Genomic DNA, 17,801 nt, shown 5'->3' with positions numbered 1-17,801 from the left:
AAATATGTATTGTTTATATAAAGCTTATGTGAGTTTATGTGAAGCTTTTGAAAATTTAAAAGTACAAGTTAAAAGGGTATTTTTGTAATTACAGAAAAACCTAGGGTTGTTTTTGCAAAATGTGTTTGGATGGGACGTAATTTTGAAATAAGTAAAGGGTGGTTTGCAAGTATGTTTTTCTTACTTTATGTTTTGCAAAAATATATATATATATTTACTCAAAAGTTGCATTGGAAATGTATATGTTAAAGTGTATAAACAAATTTTGGGTAAAGTGGTAAAAATAAGGGTATTTATGTAATTTTATAAAAGTATAAGTCCTTTTATGCAAATGTTTGATTTACAAAAGTAACTTTCGAAATTTACTTAGGGCTAAAGTGTAAAAAGTGCAAGCCATCATGACATGTCTATCCAACCATTATGACGAGTCTATCCCGTCATTATGACGTGTCATAAATGCTTGCATCTAAGTCCTGAATTTTATAAAATTACGTTCTTTAGGACAAAAGCAATTCAAATTCGACTTTTGTTCAAAGATTCGCGTGTAAAATCTTCAAAACTTTCTTTGTTTCAGATCAGTGAACATTTACAAGTTTGTGTTATGCTCTTGAATTGAAAGTCTTGATCTGTGGTCTAGGTTAAATATTAGGGAATGAATGCTTTGTTTGTACCATATACTGTATGCATGTGTTTTAGCTGAAAGATAAATCATAGGATGTATGTTTCAAGCGGAAAAGTGTGGTAATTAGTTAATCCATCACACGAACGCTCATATCTCTACCGTCAAGACGTTGTCCTCGTCTTGATTGCTGTTTCTTTAAGTTTTTTTTGTCGTATAAGGATCCCCGTTAGTTCTTGTATGTCTGCTGCATAGCCAAAACATCTCTGCGATTATGCTTTGGCGTTGGCTATCAGTTCAGCCGCTAAACATAAGTTTTCTTGAGCTTATGATGTTTCTGCGTAACAGCTGTCAGTCGATACTTCTACCATCGGCTGATTAGCTGATACGATTGTTACCTTTCTAGTATCGGCTACTGCCGATACAATCCTTTTGTTCTGTCCTACATCGACTGCGCAAAGTCGTATCGGAAAGATACCCACGATCTTAGGGTTATTGCCATCGGCCGAACCAAGCCGATTCTAGTCGTTTACCATATCGGTTATGGCCGATCGATCCTTAGTTTTCCTATCCTTATCCACACACTTCTATCCGCCGATTTATCGATTGAGAGATCGGCTATCTATATCTATCGGTCATATATCCTCAACCACACTCCAATCGGCTATACGTCACCCACTTATGGTGCTAACGTAAACAAGTCGATGCAACCACACTTAGTTACTGAGAATAACACTTAAGCACATCTCAGTTAAGACAACTGCTTTAGGAATCATCCTTCCGCTAAAGTAATCGATGCTTTCATCGATCGATTAGGGAAACGATGCACCTTTCCATCGGCTAAACCTCCGTTGTTTCCAATCGACTCTGTGGTAACCCTCAGCAAGTAGCTGATTCTAAATAGTTGTTTCCCTATAGCTCTATCCAAGTTTAATTGCAAGTCTTTTGTTTGTTATGTAAGTAATATGTTAAAGGAGTGTTGAATTGCAATTTTGTTGTGAGGTGAAATAGCTTCACGTGCATGCTTTGAATGTGATGTCGCATTGCATGTAGATACGACTACTTCCGCACGCAGTTCCTACAAGATCTCCCAGAAGTCTACGGCGGATGTTCCTGAAGACCAAATAAACGTCACCAAGGAACTGACTGAAGCCCCGAACCAAAGTTCGGAAGATATTAACATTTCTGACTTCAGACCCACCAGTAAAGGCAAGCCCCGGACATAACCCACTATTTTATTTACACTACACTTTATATCTATTTACGTATTCTATGCATTAAGTTCTCAGGAATTGCTTGAAACCCTAGCTGCATTTCCCTAGGAACCAATGTAATGAATACTAGTACTTGAGTCCGACTAGCTGCTATGCTAATAGGGCCGGTAGAAGTCGGGTGATTTCCTGTCACTCGCGCGATATAGGAGTTGTAATGATTACATTCCTGTTATCACTGTAAGGATGCCGGACGGGAGTTTTGTGAAGTATCATGGTTGAGGTGATACCCCGTCTGTGTTGTTGAATTGGATAAGGCCGCGGGGTGTGTTAGCGGTGGTTAAGCATTTGAAAGTACTAACCACATGCCGCGAAATATGGTAAGCGGTAAGCCTAGTAACCAATCAGCCCGAGGAGTGGACATACCTCCCACCACTCGATTGCTTCTTCTGGTTACTTATGTTCGACTGGGGAAATACGTGTTGCAAGGGCAACCAGGAATACGGGTTTTGTAGTCGCGCTACAGACGTATGTCCTGCACGAGTGATGTGCGTATGTTCCTGCAGTCGCTTGTGGTGGACCTGTCCACGAGTCGGAATGAAAGGCAAACGGTTGCTTCGGAGCAAATGTTGGATGTTCCAAGCGTGTGAGTTAGGTTTACCTTGCAAGGTTGAAAAATTCGATTCTGAATCGTCCGCCTCTCACGAAGATTGAGACTGCTTAATCCCTTTATCACATAGAGTAACAAGAGCAATATTATGGTTATCAAGGATGATGCTTGATCAAAGATTACACCATGCTTGCTTAGTTATAGGTGCTTACCTAGAATGGATAATTAACTAGAATCTGAAAGCTAAAACTTGAAATTAAGGATCTACTCTTGTTGCTTTTCAGCTGAAACTAAACCCAGAACCATTATAAGCTTTCATAAGTCTAGTTATGGGCTAAGTATACCCAATCCCGGGTAAGCCTTGCTGAGTATTAGTATACTCAGCCTTGCTAGTATATGTTTTGCAGGTAATGTCTTGAAGACCCTACTCTTCCCATGCCTTGGCCCTGTGCTCTTTCAGAAGGTTGGTCCGTGGAATGGGATCCGTCCCCGGCCAGCACTGGTGATATCGAGCGATGTCGTGCTCGGGCTTAGCGTGACATCCGTCTTATCGACGAGTTGTAACCATCGCGTATGTTTTCCGCTGCTAAAAACCATAAGTTTTAACAGTTTGTAATCTCCTCTCTGAATTTAATCTTCGTACCTCTTTTGGAAACCCTTGTAACGTAATTTCCTCTGTGATGTAAAATGTGATGGTGATTGTATCTCTGGACTCACCTTCGTGTGAGGTAACCTTATTTGATCCTGTGTATCGGTGGTTTATCGGGACGTTACCCGACAGGCCAAGGGATTATACCGTTTGAAGCACGTTGGAGCCCTCTGGAGTGGACTCGCGTACTTGAGCCGGTATAATTCAGGTTGGTTCTGCCACCGCTGGTATCAGAGCTATAAGGTTACTCTGGAGATACATTTTACCTTAAAAATGCTTTCAGTATAAAAGTTTGACCAACAAAATGTTTGGCAAAGCCGCGTTGGATTCGTTAAGGATTATGTATAGTACGTAAAGCCCTAGGGTAATGTTTATAAGGGAACTAGAGGTGGCTATAATACATATATATAACTCTAACTACCAGCATTACTTTTCTGTCAAAACTTAAATTTATGCACAACCCAACCTTATATTCTGTAACGACATCTTCGACGATGAGGTAAGAAGGTAAGGATCCTCAGCCAACTGAGGGAGCTTGGCCTTCCTGTCGGTGATGCGAACCGAACGCTGTTTCTCAAGCAGTGGCCTACTTGAGATGCTGCCAATGTACCAACCTCGGTTGACTACATTGGGAGTATATGGTTCGGCGCAGGGTATGGCGATCGCAGATCATACCCCCGCATTTTGCGGTACCCCGTGAATACGTTATCTCGATAACGTATGTTAACGTTGTCTGTACGGCGGTAATTGTACAGATGCTGTTTCTATAGTGAACAGTAATGATTGGGGACGCTTTCATGACATGCTGGCATGAAAGGTTCAATATATACATATTGTGTTTTCTGCAGGAATGCTAACCACGATTCGATAGGTTTTGAACGGTTAGGAATATCGACTAGTTATTATAGAGAGAGACGTATCTATACTGTGCCACCGTAACTAACCACGTAAGACCAAGGTTACTTGGCAGTTATTTTTGTTTGTGAGGACGTGTAGAACATGCATGCATCATGTTATCTTGGATTAACCTGATTGCTTGTTTGTTATGTTGATGTGAAATATGTTACTTGCATTTGAATGCCTGCCTAGACTTTGTGTTGTAGAAGTTAATGTAATCCGCTAGGCTATCTTAGAGTTAAGAAAGTCTTCTGTGAATCAGGTGAATTGGGTTATGTCTGAACCCTATCACCGATCTTAGCTTGATAGCCAAATCAAATCCTTGATTTTGCTCTAAATCTGTTTCGGCAGAACCATTGAACTTCTCCTTTGATGGTTAAACCTTGATGACTATCATCAAACCCTTGAATCCATCGTTCAGTGATTCACCTTTTCTCTCTTGATGTTGTACCTTATATTGTTGGCTATTTTGGCTACAACATCTGAAAGTTGTACCTTCAATTTTTGCTCAGATGATTTTGGATAAATTAAAAAGATGTATGACAATAGTTACTTTTTGAATACAATTCTCCCAGCAAAAGTCATGCATCATAACACATACCATCTTTGGTCAACGCATGGTGTTGCATCATCATCGGAAATCCGTAGACTGACTAACGGGTGAGTGTCCAGTACAACCTTCGAGTTATTCTCGAGTTCCTAAGTCTATCTTGTTGCTATTGGCACTACAAGGTTGTTATTCCTCTTTTGTGGTGGTGTTTAATCACATGACCATGATGCCGTGTCGGAACCTAAGGCCTCAGGTGTGCTGCAGCCACATAACTGAGCCATTAGGAGCGCACTGGCGACTAGGTATATGTGACGTAACCCCACTGCAAACTCTTCTTATGCAACCTTACTAGTGTCCTAACTTTTAATCTTCGTTTAAGGATATAGGACTGTCCAGGTGTTAGCTACGAGAGAACGGTTGTAGGGTGCGAGTCACGTGCATCATCAACTCATGAGGGTATGCATCATACTTCATGTATTTCATACGTGCATACATTGCAAGTATCATCATCCTTGCATCATGGTGTCTGCATCATTTGGTCAGCATCATGATAATTGCCTTGTGGCATATGCACCATTTCAGTCGTGCATGGAATCCTCCATTCTCGTGTTGCACCATTATTGTAATCATAAAACTCAAACAATGCATCACGATCATGGATGGAGCATTTTGTCATTATTCCTTGATTGCATCGGTCTCAATAGGCATGTTTTGCAATAACATCATCTAAAATTATTTAAGTAATAAACTCTGAGCAAGAATATTTCAAACATCACTTTGTCAATCCCTTGTACTATCCTTACTTGTTGTCCATGAGTTTTGTGATGAATGTCATCGACATTTATCATCCTTATATATAATCTCTTATCTTGCCAAACTCATCTATGTACCATCTCTTTATGCTCTCGTTATACTCATCTCGTCATACTCTCGTCGTCAACCTCAATCTTCTCTGGTGTGATTGCCTCCTGCCACTTCTAATGTGTGATTTGCTTTTCTTCCCTTAAAGAGTCTTTCGTCCGAATCTCGGGACGAGATTCTTTTTAGGGGGGAGGGCTGTGACAGTTCATGTGTTTGTAAACTAGGCATATAATTTGTTAGTGTGAAATATGTATTGTTTATATAAAGCTTATGTGAGTTTATGTGAAGCTTTTGAAAATTTAAAAGTACAAGTTAAAAGGGTATTTTTGTAATTACAGAAAAACCTAGGGTTGTTTTTGCAAAATGTGTTTGGATGGGACGTAATTTTGAAATAAGTAAAGGGTGGTTTGCAAGTATGTTTTTCTTACTTTATGTTTTGCAAAAATATATATATATATTTACTCAAAAGTTGCATTGGAAATGTATATGTTAAAGTGTATAAACAAATTTTGGGTAAAGTGGTAAAAATAAGGGTATTTATGTAATTTTATAAAAGTATAAGTCCTTTTATGCAAATGTTTGATTTACAAAAGTAACTTTCGAAATTTACTTAGGGCTAAAGTGTAAAAAGTGCAAGCCATCATGACATGTCTATCCAACCATTATGACGAGTCTATCCCGTCATTATGACGTGTCATAAATGCTTGCATCTAAGTCCTGAATTTTATAAAATTACGTTCTTTAGGACAAAAGCAATTCAAATTCGACTTTTGTTCAAAGATTCGCGTGTAAAATCTTCAAAACTTTCTTTGTTTCAGATCAGTGAACATTTACAAGTTTGTGTTATGCTCTTGAATTGAAAGTCTTGATCTGTGGTCTAGGTTAAATATTAGGGAATGAATGCTTTGTTTGTACCATATACTGTATGCATGTGTTTTAGCTGAAAGATAAATCATAGGATGTATGTTTCAAGCGGAAAAGTGTGGTAATTAGTTAATCCATCACACGAACGCTCATATCTCTACCGTCAAGACGTTGTCCTCGTCTTGATTGCTGTTTCTTTAAGTTTTTTTTGTCGTATAAGGATCCCCGTTAGTTCTTGTATGTCTGCTGCATAGCCAAAACATCTCTGCGATTATGCTTTGGCGTTGGCTATCAGTTCAGCCGCTAAACATAAGTTTTCTTGAGCTTATGATGTTTCTGCGTAACAGCTGTCAGTCGATACTTCTACCATCGGCTGATTAGCTGATACGATTGTTACCTTTCTAGTATCGGCTACTGCCGATACAATCCTTTTGTTCTGTCCTACATCGACTGCGCAAAGTCGTATCGGAAAGATACCCACGATCTTAGGGTTATTGCCATCGGCCGAACCAAGCCGATTCTAGTCGTTTACCATATCGGTTATGGCCGATCGATCCTTAGTTTTCCTATCCTTATCCACACACTTCTATCCGCCGATTTATCGATTGAGAGATCGGCTATCTATATCTATCGGTCATATATCCTCAACCACACTCCAATCGGCTATACGTCACCCACTTATGGTGCTAACGTAAACAAGTCGATGCAACCACACTTAGTTACTGAGAATAACACTTAAGCACATCTCAGTTAAGACAACTGCTTTAGGAATCATCCTTCCGCTAAAGTAATCGATGCTTTCATCGATCGATTAGGGAAACGATGCACCTTTCCATCGGCTAAACCTCCGTTGTTTCCAATCGACTCTGTGGTAACCCTCAGCAAGTAGCTGATTCTAAATAGTTGTTTCCCTATAGCTCTATCCAAGTTTAATTGCAAGTCTTTTGTTTGTTATGTAAGTAATATGTTAAAGGAGTGTTGAATTGCAATTTTGTTGTGAGGTGAAATAGCTTCACGTGCATGCTTTGAATGTGATGTCGCATTGCATGTAGATACGACTACTTCCGCACGCAGTTCCTACAAGATCTCCCAGAAGTCTACGGCGGATGTTCCTGAAGACCAAATAAACGTCACCAAGGAACTGACTGAAGCCCCGAACCAAAGTTCGGAAGATATTAACATTTCTGACTTCAGACCCACCAGTAAAGGCAAGCCCCGGACATAACCCACTATTTTATTTACACTACACTTTATATCTATTTACGTATTCTATGCATTAAGTTCTCAGGAATTGCTTGAAACCCTAGCTGCATTTCCCTAGGAACCAATGTAATGAATACTAGTACTTGAGTCCGACTAGCTGCTATGCTAATAGGGCCGGTAGAAGTCGGGTGATTTCCTGTCACTCGCGCGATATAGGAGTTGTAATGATTACATTCCTGTTATCACTGTAAGGATGCCGGACGGGAGTTTTGTGAAGTATCATGGTTGAGGTGATACCCCGTCTGTGTTGTTGAATTGGATAAGGCCGCGGGGTGTGTTAGCGGTGGTTAAGCATTTGAAAGTACTAACCACATGCCGCGAAATATGGTAAGCGGTAAGCCTAGTAACCAATCAGCCCGAGGAGTGGACATACCTCCCACCACTCGATTGCTTCTTCTGGTTACTTATGTTCGACTGGGGAAATACGTGTTGCAAGGGCAACCAGGAATACGGGTTTTGTAGTCGCGCTACAGACGTATGTCCTGCACGAGTGATGTGCGTATGTTCCTGCAGTCGCTTGTGGTGGACCTGTCCACGAGTCGGAATGAAAGGCAAACGGTTGCTTCGGAGCAAATGTTGGATGTTCCAAGCGTGTGAGTTAGGTTTACCTTGCAAGGTTGAAAAATTCGATTCTGAATCGTCCGCCTCTCACGAAGATTGAGACTGCTTAATCCCTTTATCACATAGAGTAACAAGAGCAATATTATGGTTATCAAGGATGATGCTTGATCAAAGATTACACCATGCTTGCTTAGTTATAGGTGCTTACCTAGAATGGATAATTAACTAGAATCTGAAAGCTAAAACTTGAAATTAAGGATCTACTCTTGTTGCTTTTCAGCTGAAACTAAACCCAGAACCATTATAAGCTTTCATAAGTCTAGTTATGGGCTAAGTATACCCAATCCCGGGTAAGCCTTGCTGAGTATTAGTATACTCAGCCTTGCTAGTATATGTTTTGCAGGTAATGTCTTGAAGACCCTACTCTTCCCATGCCTTGGCCCTGTGCTCTTTCAGAAGGTTGGTCCGTGGAATGGGATCCGTCCCCGGCCAGCACTGGTGATATCGAGCGATGTCGTGCTCGGGCTTAGCGTGACATCCGTCTTATCGACGAGTTGTAACCATCGCGTATGTTTTCCGCTGCTAAAAACCATAAGTTTTAACAGTTTGTAATCTCCTCTCTGAATTTAATCTTCGTACCTCTTTTGGAAACCCTTGTAACGTAATTTCCTCTGTGATGTAAAATGTGATGGTGATTGTATCTCTGGACTCACCTTCGTGTGAGGTAACCTTATTTGATCCTGTGTATCGGTGGTTTATCGGGACGTTACCCGACAGGCCAAGGGATTATACCGTTTGAAGCACGTTGGAGCCCTCTGGAGTGGACTCGCGTACTTGAGCCGGTATAATTCAGGTTGGTTCTGCCACACATTGGTCCGTTCAAGGTGTTGGAACGGAAAGGTGAGGTGGCATATTGTTTGGAGTTGCCCCTCAATCTCTCGGGAGTGCACGACGTGTTTCACGTGTCTCAGCTGAAGAAGTGCTTGAGAGTGCCAGAAGAGCAAGCACCGATAGACGGGTTGGATGTGCAGGAGGATCTGACCTATATTGAGCATCCGGTGAAGATTCTGGAGACGTCTGAGAGGGTTACCAGAAACAAGAAGATCAAGATGTGCCGTGTTCAGTGGAGTCATCATACGGAGGATGAGGCTACTTGGGAGCGAGAAGACGAGCTGAGGAAGACATATCCCGATCTCTTTGCTAGCTAGCCTATCCGAAATCTCGGGACGAGATTCCTGTAAGGGGGGTAGGTTTGTAACACCCTGAGGTAAATTCTTTAATTTTTAATGAATTTATTTTGGGCTTAAATAAATTTCCCAGGCTTTTCTTTAATTTTGGTGGCATTTAAAGTAATTTATAACGCAAGAAAATAAAATTTATCATAGGATTAAAATGTTTGTGCATTCATGCTGCAGCATTGTTTTATTTGTGTTGAGTTTATAGAGTTTGAATTCAAATTTATTTGAATTCAAAAGGAATTGTTTGAATGCTTAGAGTATAGAAAAAGAAAAGAAGAAGTAAAGGAAATAAAGCCCAGCAGCCCAACTCCTTTTCCCTCTCGGGCTCCTTTCCCTCTCCTTCTTCCGCGGGCCCTCTCTCCCTCTCTTTCTTTCCCCAGCCCGAGGCCCAGCTCTCTCCTCCTTTTCTTCTTCCCGCGTGGGCCAAGCCAGCCCATCTCCTTTCTTTTCTCCCAGCCCGAGCGCGCGCCTGCTCTCCCCTCCCTTCCTTTCTCCCTCTGACTCAGTGGCCCCACCTGCCAGCTTCCCCGTCGTCTCCCCCTTCTCCTCCCTTCCCCGGCGCAACGGTCTCCGAGATCTCCGGTGACCGCCGGATCCTCTCCGCCGCAACCCTATCCCGAGACCCCGGGCCCGCCCTTCTTATTTCCTTGCGCCCCCTTGGACCACCCCATCCCAACCGTGCTGCCCCCGAAAATAGGATCGCGGCAGCTGCCTTGCCCTGCTTGGAGCCGAACCCCGCCGCCGCGGGCACTACGATCCGCTGCAGCCCTACCGCCGGAAACCACCGCAGGAGCTCCGCCCAAGTGTCAGGGTCGGCCACCGAGCTGTGCTCGTGTTCCCCGTCCCGGTGCTCGCCGGAATTTGGCCCGAAGCCACCGACGGTGAGACCCCCCCGCCACCTGAAATTACTCGCCGCCGGCGATCCTCACGCCCCCTTGACCCCTCTGCCACCTCTACAGGAGTACCTGGAGTCGATCTACCCTAGCTAGGAACCCCGGCCACTCCAGCAGCACCTTCCTCCGCGAGAGCCCGATCCATCCGCCGCCGGTCGTCGTCGGTTTCCTCCCTCCGCTGCAACTCCGGCCACCGCGAGCCCTTGGTGAGCTCCCCCTTCCCTCCCTGGTCGTGATGCACCGAAGGCCGTAGCGTTTAGGTCTCAGTTGCGCCCAGAACGCACGCACACCGGCGTGTTCGCCGCCCCGAGCCGCCCTCGCCGCGGGGATCACCCACCCGAGCCCCGATCCGCCACGTTGATAGCCCAGGTGGATTACCCGTACCGCCAGCATTCTCCACGGCTTGATACCGACCCAAACGAAGCTCGGACGGCCAAGTTTGGTCATCACCGGCGTAGCGCCGCCGTGGGAGGTAGAGCTCCGGTGGTCACGCCGCCGTGACCCGAGCCGTGAACCGAGCTGTAAACCGAGCCGTGGACTGAGCCGCGATCTGAGCCACCCGATTCAGATCCGAGGGCCCAGAAAAGAAAGTACCGCTTCAGCCAGCTGTTTTGCTAAAGAGCCCCCGTTCTTTTCAAGTATCAACCCGCAGTCCACCCCGTGAGTCAAAAATAATTGCAAGTAGGTCCTTTTCTTCCTGTTTAACACCCCGAGCTCTCTAGAATTTGTTTCTCAGCCCTAGTTTTGGAGTTTTTGCGTGCTAGCCCCTGGATCTAGGGTTTAATTGCGTTTAAGTCCTCGGTTTTTGTGCAGAAGCCCCTGGTTGCCCTGTTTTTCTTACAAATAGGTCCCTGGATCCTGTTTTAAGCGTAGTTTTCGCGTTTTAGCTCCGTTTTAAGCGTTCTTTATATCCACGCGATCGTTATAACGCGTAGAATAGTTTTAGGCTAGTTTTATGTGCTGTTCCATTGTGTTGGTGTACTGTTTTCTTATATTTTGCTATTGTTTGTGCATGTGTGTATGTGTGGACTATGTTTGATGATCGTGAGTAGACGCGGAGCCTTTGGACCAGTACCAGGAGCAGCCATCTTCCGAGCAGTTCGAGCAGCAGCCGGAAGAGTACGAGGAAGGCAAGTATAACATGAACCTCCTATCACTTTTTAAATACAATTTCATACTGCATTTAATTCTGTATGCCTATAAGGATTTCCTAGCCACCTTTATATCCTTTATATATATCCTATGGGTTGCATTTTGGTAGTTGTGCTAGGTTGCTGCGCTACAACATATCTTGGTCCTTTTTAATTAATTTGATTAATGGTCTTATGCAACTTAATTCTGGAGCCGACCCTCTGTGCTGTGTGCTTGAGTGGTTTGTGCGTCCTTAAAAATATGCTTTTGTAGAAACATGGTTTAGGGGGCCAGCACGGTGCTTAGTGCTTGGTTGGCCACTCTCCATAAGGACCGGTTCATAGAGCGACAACCTGGGACAACCGCGCAACCACAAGACTGGAATGGGACGGTCTTGACTTACTAATTAGGTCATTTTGGTTCGGGAGTAACTTACCTGCGTGGGCAAGAGGGGTGGTAGGCTTCAATGGTCCCTGCTCCTCCGGCTTGGTCTGTGCTGTGTGTCTTGTACCCCCGGAGGTGGGCCCCATCGTCGCTGATCCAGAATCCTTAGCGGTTACACCTTACCAACGTGGTCCTTTGTAACGGTCTCGTAGTGCGCTTGCTAGCCATCTCACCTAAGGAAGTGTGATGGACAACTAGCGTAGCTCATGACTTGTGGGTAAAGTTGTGCAACCTCTCGAGAGTGTAAAACTGATATATCAGCTGTGCTCACAGTCATGAGCGGCCCAGATCCTCCGTCTGATTAGTGGGGTTATCAACCTTTGACGAGGGAGATTCCCCGGGTGGTTTTGGTTTGGATGGTTCCCAGTAGTTCTTAATTAATATTGATTAATTTCTTATGCAATTTGGGTTATGGTAACTCATCCACTTGTAGTAATTCGCTTTAATAAAAATTGCCAAGATTAAAAGCTAATGCAGTTGAGTCAGCTAACCTTAGAGCCTCATACTCGTGATATACTTGTTGAGTACAAGTTTGTACTCACACTTGTCTCTCTACTCTTCTGTTCTATTTCGGCTATCGTCGACTGCTGCTCAGTGCCCGGCAACGTGGAGGATTACGTCAGCGGCTTCGACGACTTCTAGGCGTTTGTCTCCCAGTCGACGTCCCTGTGGCGCCCAGCTCTTCATGTATTCATTTTACGCTTCCGCATTCCTTGAACTGATTCTTGATTCAGTTGTAATAAAGATATTTATTTTATAATTTATACGCTTTTATTCGTGACATGCGTTGTGATATCTTGATAATCTGTTGTATATATGCGTGACTTGATCCTGGCGCATATATGATTGCTCGATTTATGTTCTTATAAATCGGGTGTGACAGATTGGTATCAGAGCCGTGTCGACTGTAGGACGAAGCCTAGGTAGAATTGGTCGAGTTTAGGACTTCTTTTCTTTTGCTTGCCTCCGCAAATCTTCCAACATCATTTTTCTGCTTCTATTCCTTGAGTCTTAAGTCCTAGATTTGCTATCTCTCCTGTCTTTTCTGAGAAATAGCTTGAGCTTTCCGTAGACGTTGGCCTGAGTCGCCTAATCCGGTAATTTATAAGTTTAGGTTGTCCCGATAAAAATACGCTAGAACGAGTGTGTTAGTTGAGTAGTGTGGAAAACTCGACTAAGTTGTGAACATTGAATGTTTGTTATTGTGCAAATGTTTGATTTGGATTTTTGGTTGATTGCATAGTCTAGTAGTTAAACCTGTTCATGCAAATCGACCTAACCCAACTTGAACTAAATAATAAAATTGAGTTAGAACGTTGGGGGAAAAACCTATATTCCTTTCCTTCTATCATATCCTTCCGAAGTTTCATTTCCGCAGCTGCACGATATCTTATCCTTATAAATTTCGTTTGTTGCAATCAGATGGTGAACACCAGGCGCACCGGTTCCGGTTCTGACCAGCAGGAGCAGAACAACCAGAGTACCGGTCAGCCGCTACCGATGCCGCCACCACTGACCCCGGAGCAGTTCTTCCAGCTCCAGATGCAGATGATGGCGACCCTGAACAACACCGTTCAGGCTCTGCAGCAGATCCATGCTCAGCCACCGCCTCCTCCGCCACCTCAGCCCCGTGACAGGCGTGCGGATTTCCTGAGAGGTCATCCTCCGACCTTCTCTCACGCCACGGACCCACTCCAGGCGGACGACTGGCTTCGTTCGGTGGAGCGCCAGTTGGTTGTTGCGCAGTGCGACGACCCGGAGCGGGTTCTGTACGCAGCAGGGCAGCTGCGAGGCTCCGCTCTTGACTGGTGGGAGTCCTACCCAGCTCGGGATCGTGATGCTCTCACGTGGGACCAGTTCCGTGAGCGTTTCAGGAACCACCATATTCCTGAGGGCATAATGAAGATGAAGCAGAAGGAGTTCCGTGCCCTTAAGCAGGTAAATTTGAATGGAATTGCCTACAAATTTCTTTTGAGCTTGATCTATCCTTGATTTCTTTCGTAAACCTGACCAATTGAGCGATTTCCATCCTTGTCATCTGTGTTCGTTATTTCAGGGATCGATGACGGTGACGGAATACCGTGACCGCTTCCTTCAGCTTGCCTGCTACGCCCCTGCTGACGTCGCCCATGATAGCGACAAGCAGGAGTACTTCAAGGAGGGGCTGGATGATCACATCCAGTATGCGCTGCTGAACCACCGCTTCGACAACTTCAACCAGCTGGTTGATGCGGCCCTCAACACCGAGCGCAAGCGCCGGGAGATTGAGGATAAGAAGAGGAAGATGGCTCCATCCTCTTCGGGCAGCAACACTCGTCCCCGCTATCAGCATCCACAGCAGCAGCAGCAGAGGCCGCCCCAGCAGTACCAGCAGCGGCAGCAGTTTCCGCCTCGTTCTCAGCAGCAGCAGCAGGCGGGACAGGGTCAGAGGCTTCCGGCGCCTCCGGCTCCACCAGCTCAGAGGCAGGGAGCGCCCACTCCTCCTCCTGGGCAGCAGGCTCCAGCACTTCCTCGAGTGTGCTTCCACTGCGGCGAGCCAGGGCACTACGCCAACGTCTGCCCTCAGAAGGCGCAGGCAGGACAGCAGGGCCGTGCAGCACAGCCCAAGGCCCCAGCTCAGGGCAGGGTGAACCACGTGACGGCCGAGTCAGCGGCCGAGGCTCCCAACGTGGTTATTGGTACGTTCATGGTTAATGCCCATCCTGCTACAGTGCTTTTTGATACTGGTGCTACGCATTCTTTCATCACCCAGTCTTTTGTTGAGCATCATGGTATTCCTACTAGCATGTTAAAGAGGTGCATGTTAGTATCTTCACCGGGAGGGCAGTTGAGGTCTCATGTCTTCTGTCCCAGAGTCAGTGTGGCCATAAGGGGGGTAGATTTCAGTGCGAATCTGATGGTGCTTGACTCCAAGGGCATTGATGTGATCCTCGGAATGGAGACTCTTGCAAAGTGGGGGGTCCGGATAGATTGTGCTCAGAGGACGGTTCTTCTGTCAGCACCGGATGGTCAGGAGGTTACTGTTGGAGCTACGGAGCCTTCTGGATTTCTTCATCAGATGGAGGCTAGACCCACGGATGGTATTCGCGTGGTGTCTGAATTCCCGGATGTCTTTCCGGATGATTTGCCAGGTATGCCGCCTGATCGCGACATTGAGTTTTCTATTGATCTCTTGCCTGGCACAGCTCCTATTTCCAAGAGGCCCTATCGTATGGCTCCTGTCGAGCATGAGGAAGTTAAGAAGACTGTCGACGAGTTGCTAGGTAAGGGTTATATCCGTTGCAGTTTCTCTCCTTGGGCTTTTCCTGTATTGCTTGTAGAGAAGAAGGATGGCGCGAAGAGAATGTGCGTCGATTATCGGGATCTGAATGCAGTCACTATCAAGAACAAGCATCCATTGCCCCGTATTGAGGATCTCTTTGATCAGCTTCAGGGTGCTTGTGTATTCTCGAAGATTGATCTGCGTTCAGGTTATCATCAGCTGAAGATTCGTCCTGAGGATATTCAGAAGACGGCATTCACCTGCAAGTATGGGTTATACGAGTATACGGTCATGTCCTTCGGCTTGACTAATGCTCCGGCTTTCTTCATGCATCTGATGAACAAGGTTTTCATGGATTATCTTGACACCTTTGTGGTGATATTTATTGATGATATCCTGATATATTCCAAGTCAGAAGCGGAGCATGAGAAGCATCTGAGGCTTGTGTTGCAGAGGCTCAGAGAGCACAAGTTGTATGCCAAGCTCAGCAAGTGCGAGTTCTGGATTGACGAGGTTCCGTTCCTCGGTCATGTTATCTCCAAGGGAGGTATTGCTGTGGACCCCGGAAAGGTGAAGGATGTGCTTGACTGGGTTGTACCACAGACGGTGAAGGAAGTACGCTCTTTTCTGGGCTTAGCAGGTTATTATCGGAGGTTCATCGAGAATTTCTCCAAGATTGCGAAGCCTCTGACTTCCTTGCTAGAGAAGGGTGTGGATTTCTTTTGGACTGATGAGCGTCAGAGTGCCTTCGAGGAGCTGAAGAAGAGGTTAACTACGGCGCCAGTCCTTACTCTGCCAGACCAGAGCAAGAGGTTCACAGTGTACTGTGATGCTTCGAGGGATGGTCTTGGTTGCGTTCTGATGCAGGAAGGCAGAGTGATAGCTTATGCTTCGCGGCAGTTGCGCCGGCACAAGCTAAATTATCCCACCCATGATCTGGAGTTAGCCGCAGTTGTGCATGCTCTGAAGATATGGAGGCATTACTTGTTTGGGCAGAGGTGTGATATTTACACCGATCACAAGAGCCTCAAGTATATTTTCACTCAGAGTGAGCTGAATATGCGGCAGAGAAGATGGCTAGAGTTGGTCAAGGATTACGACCTGGAGATTCACTATCATCCGGGCAAGGCTAATGTTGTAGCAGATGCTCTGAGCAGGAAGAGCTATGTTAACATGGCCGTGGCTTTTCAGATGCCTCAGGAGTTATGTGAGGAGTTTGAGCAGTTGAGTCTGGGTTTCTTGCATCACACCTCGGGTACGTCATTTGAGGCAGAACCCACTCTAGAGGCAGAGATCAGGCAGCATCAGGGGGAAGATAAGAAGCTGCAGGAGATTCGTGACCTGATCAAGATTGGCAAAGCACCTCATTCCAGAGAGGATGATCAGGGTACCTTGTGGTACAAGGGTCGTATATGTGTGCCGGATGTAGGAGATCTCAGGAAGCTGATCCTGAGTGAGGCTCATGATACAGCATATTCTATCCATCCTGGCAGCACGAAGATGTATTTCGATCTGAAGGAACGATTCTGGTGGTATGGAATGAAGCGTTCCGTTGCGGAGTACGTGGCTATCTGTGACACTTGTCAGCGTGTCAAGGCAGAGCATCAGAGGCCAGCAGGGTTATTGCAGCCGTTGAAGATTCCAGAGTGGAAATGGGAGGAAATCACTATGGACTTCATTGTTGGCTTGCCTCGTACTCAGAAAGGGTACAACTCCATATGGGTAGTAGTGGATCGGTTGACGAAGGTTGCTCACTTCATTCCGGTGAACACTACTTACTTCGGTGCTAGACTCGCAGAGTTGTATATCTCCAGGATTGTCTGTCTGCATGGTGTTCCAAAGAAGATTATATCCGATCGAGGATCTCAGTTCACTTCACGGTTCTGGGAGCAGTTGCATGATTCGTTGGATACGAAGCTGCGCTTCAGTACTGCTTATCATCCTCAGACGGATGGGCAGACAGAGAGAACCAACCAAGTGTTGGAGGATATGCTTCGAGCCTGTGCTATTCAGTATGGTACCAGCTGGGATAAATGCCTGCCGTATGCAGAATTTTCGTATAACAACAGTTATCAGGCCAGCCTGAAGAAGTCTCCTTTCGAGGCCCTGTATGGTCGGAAATGCAGGACTCCGCTATATTGGGATCAGATTGGTGAGAGGCAGGTATTTGGTCCAGATATTGTTGAAGAGGCAGAACAGTTGGTACAGCAGGTGCGAGAGAATCTGAGGGTCGCTCAGACTCGTCAGAAGAGCTATGCGGATGTTCGTCGCCGAGATTTGACCTTCGCAGTGGGTGATCATGTATATCTGAAGGTCTCGCCGATGAGAGGAATCCGCAGGTTTAATGTACGAGGGAAGCTAGCCCCTCGATACATTGGTCCGTTCAAGGTGTTGGAACGGAAAGGTGAGGTGGCATATTGTTTGGAGTTGCCCCTCAATCTCTCGGGAGTGCACGACGTGTTTCACGTGTCTCAGCTGAAGAAGTGATTGAGAGTGCCAGAAGAGCAAGCACCGATAGACGGGTTGGATGTGCAGGAGGATCTGACCTATATTGAGCATCCGGTGAAGATTCTGGAGACGTCTGAGAGGGTTACCAGAAACAAGAAGATCAAGATGTGCCGTGTTCAGTGGAGTCATCATACGGAGGATGAGGCTACTTGGGAGCGAGAAGACGAGCTGAGGAAGACATATCCCGATCTCTTTGCTAGCTAGCCTATCCGAAATCTCGGGACGAGATTCCTGTAAGGG

This window comes from Panicum hallii, chromosome 9 (assembly GCF_002211085.1).
Source record: "Panicum hallii strain FIL2 chromosome 9, PHallii_v3.1, whole genome shotgun sequence".
Classification (NCBI taxonomy): Eukaryota; Viridiplantae; Streptophyta; class Magnoliopsida; order Poales; family Poaceae; genus Panicum; species Panicum hallii.
Note: the sequence above shows the minus strand (reverse complement) of the source record.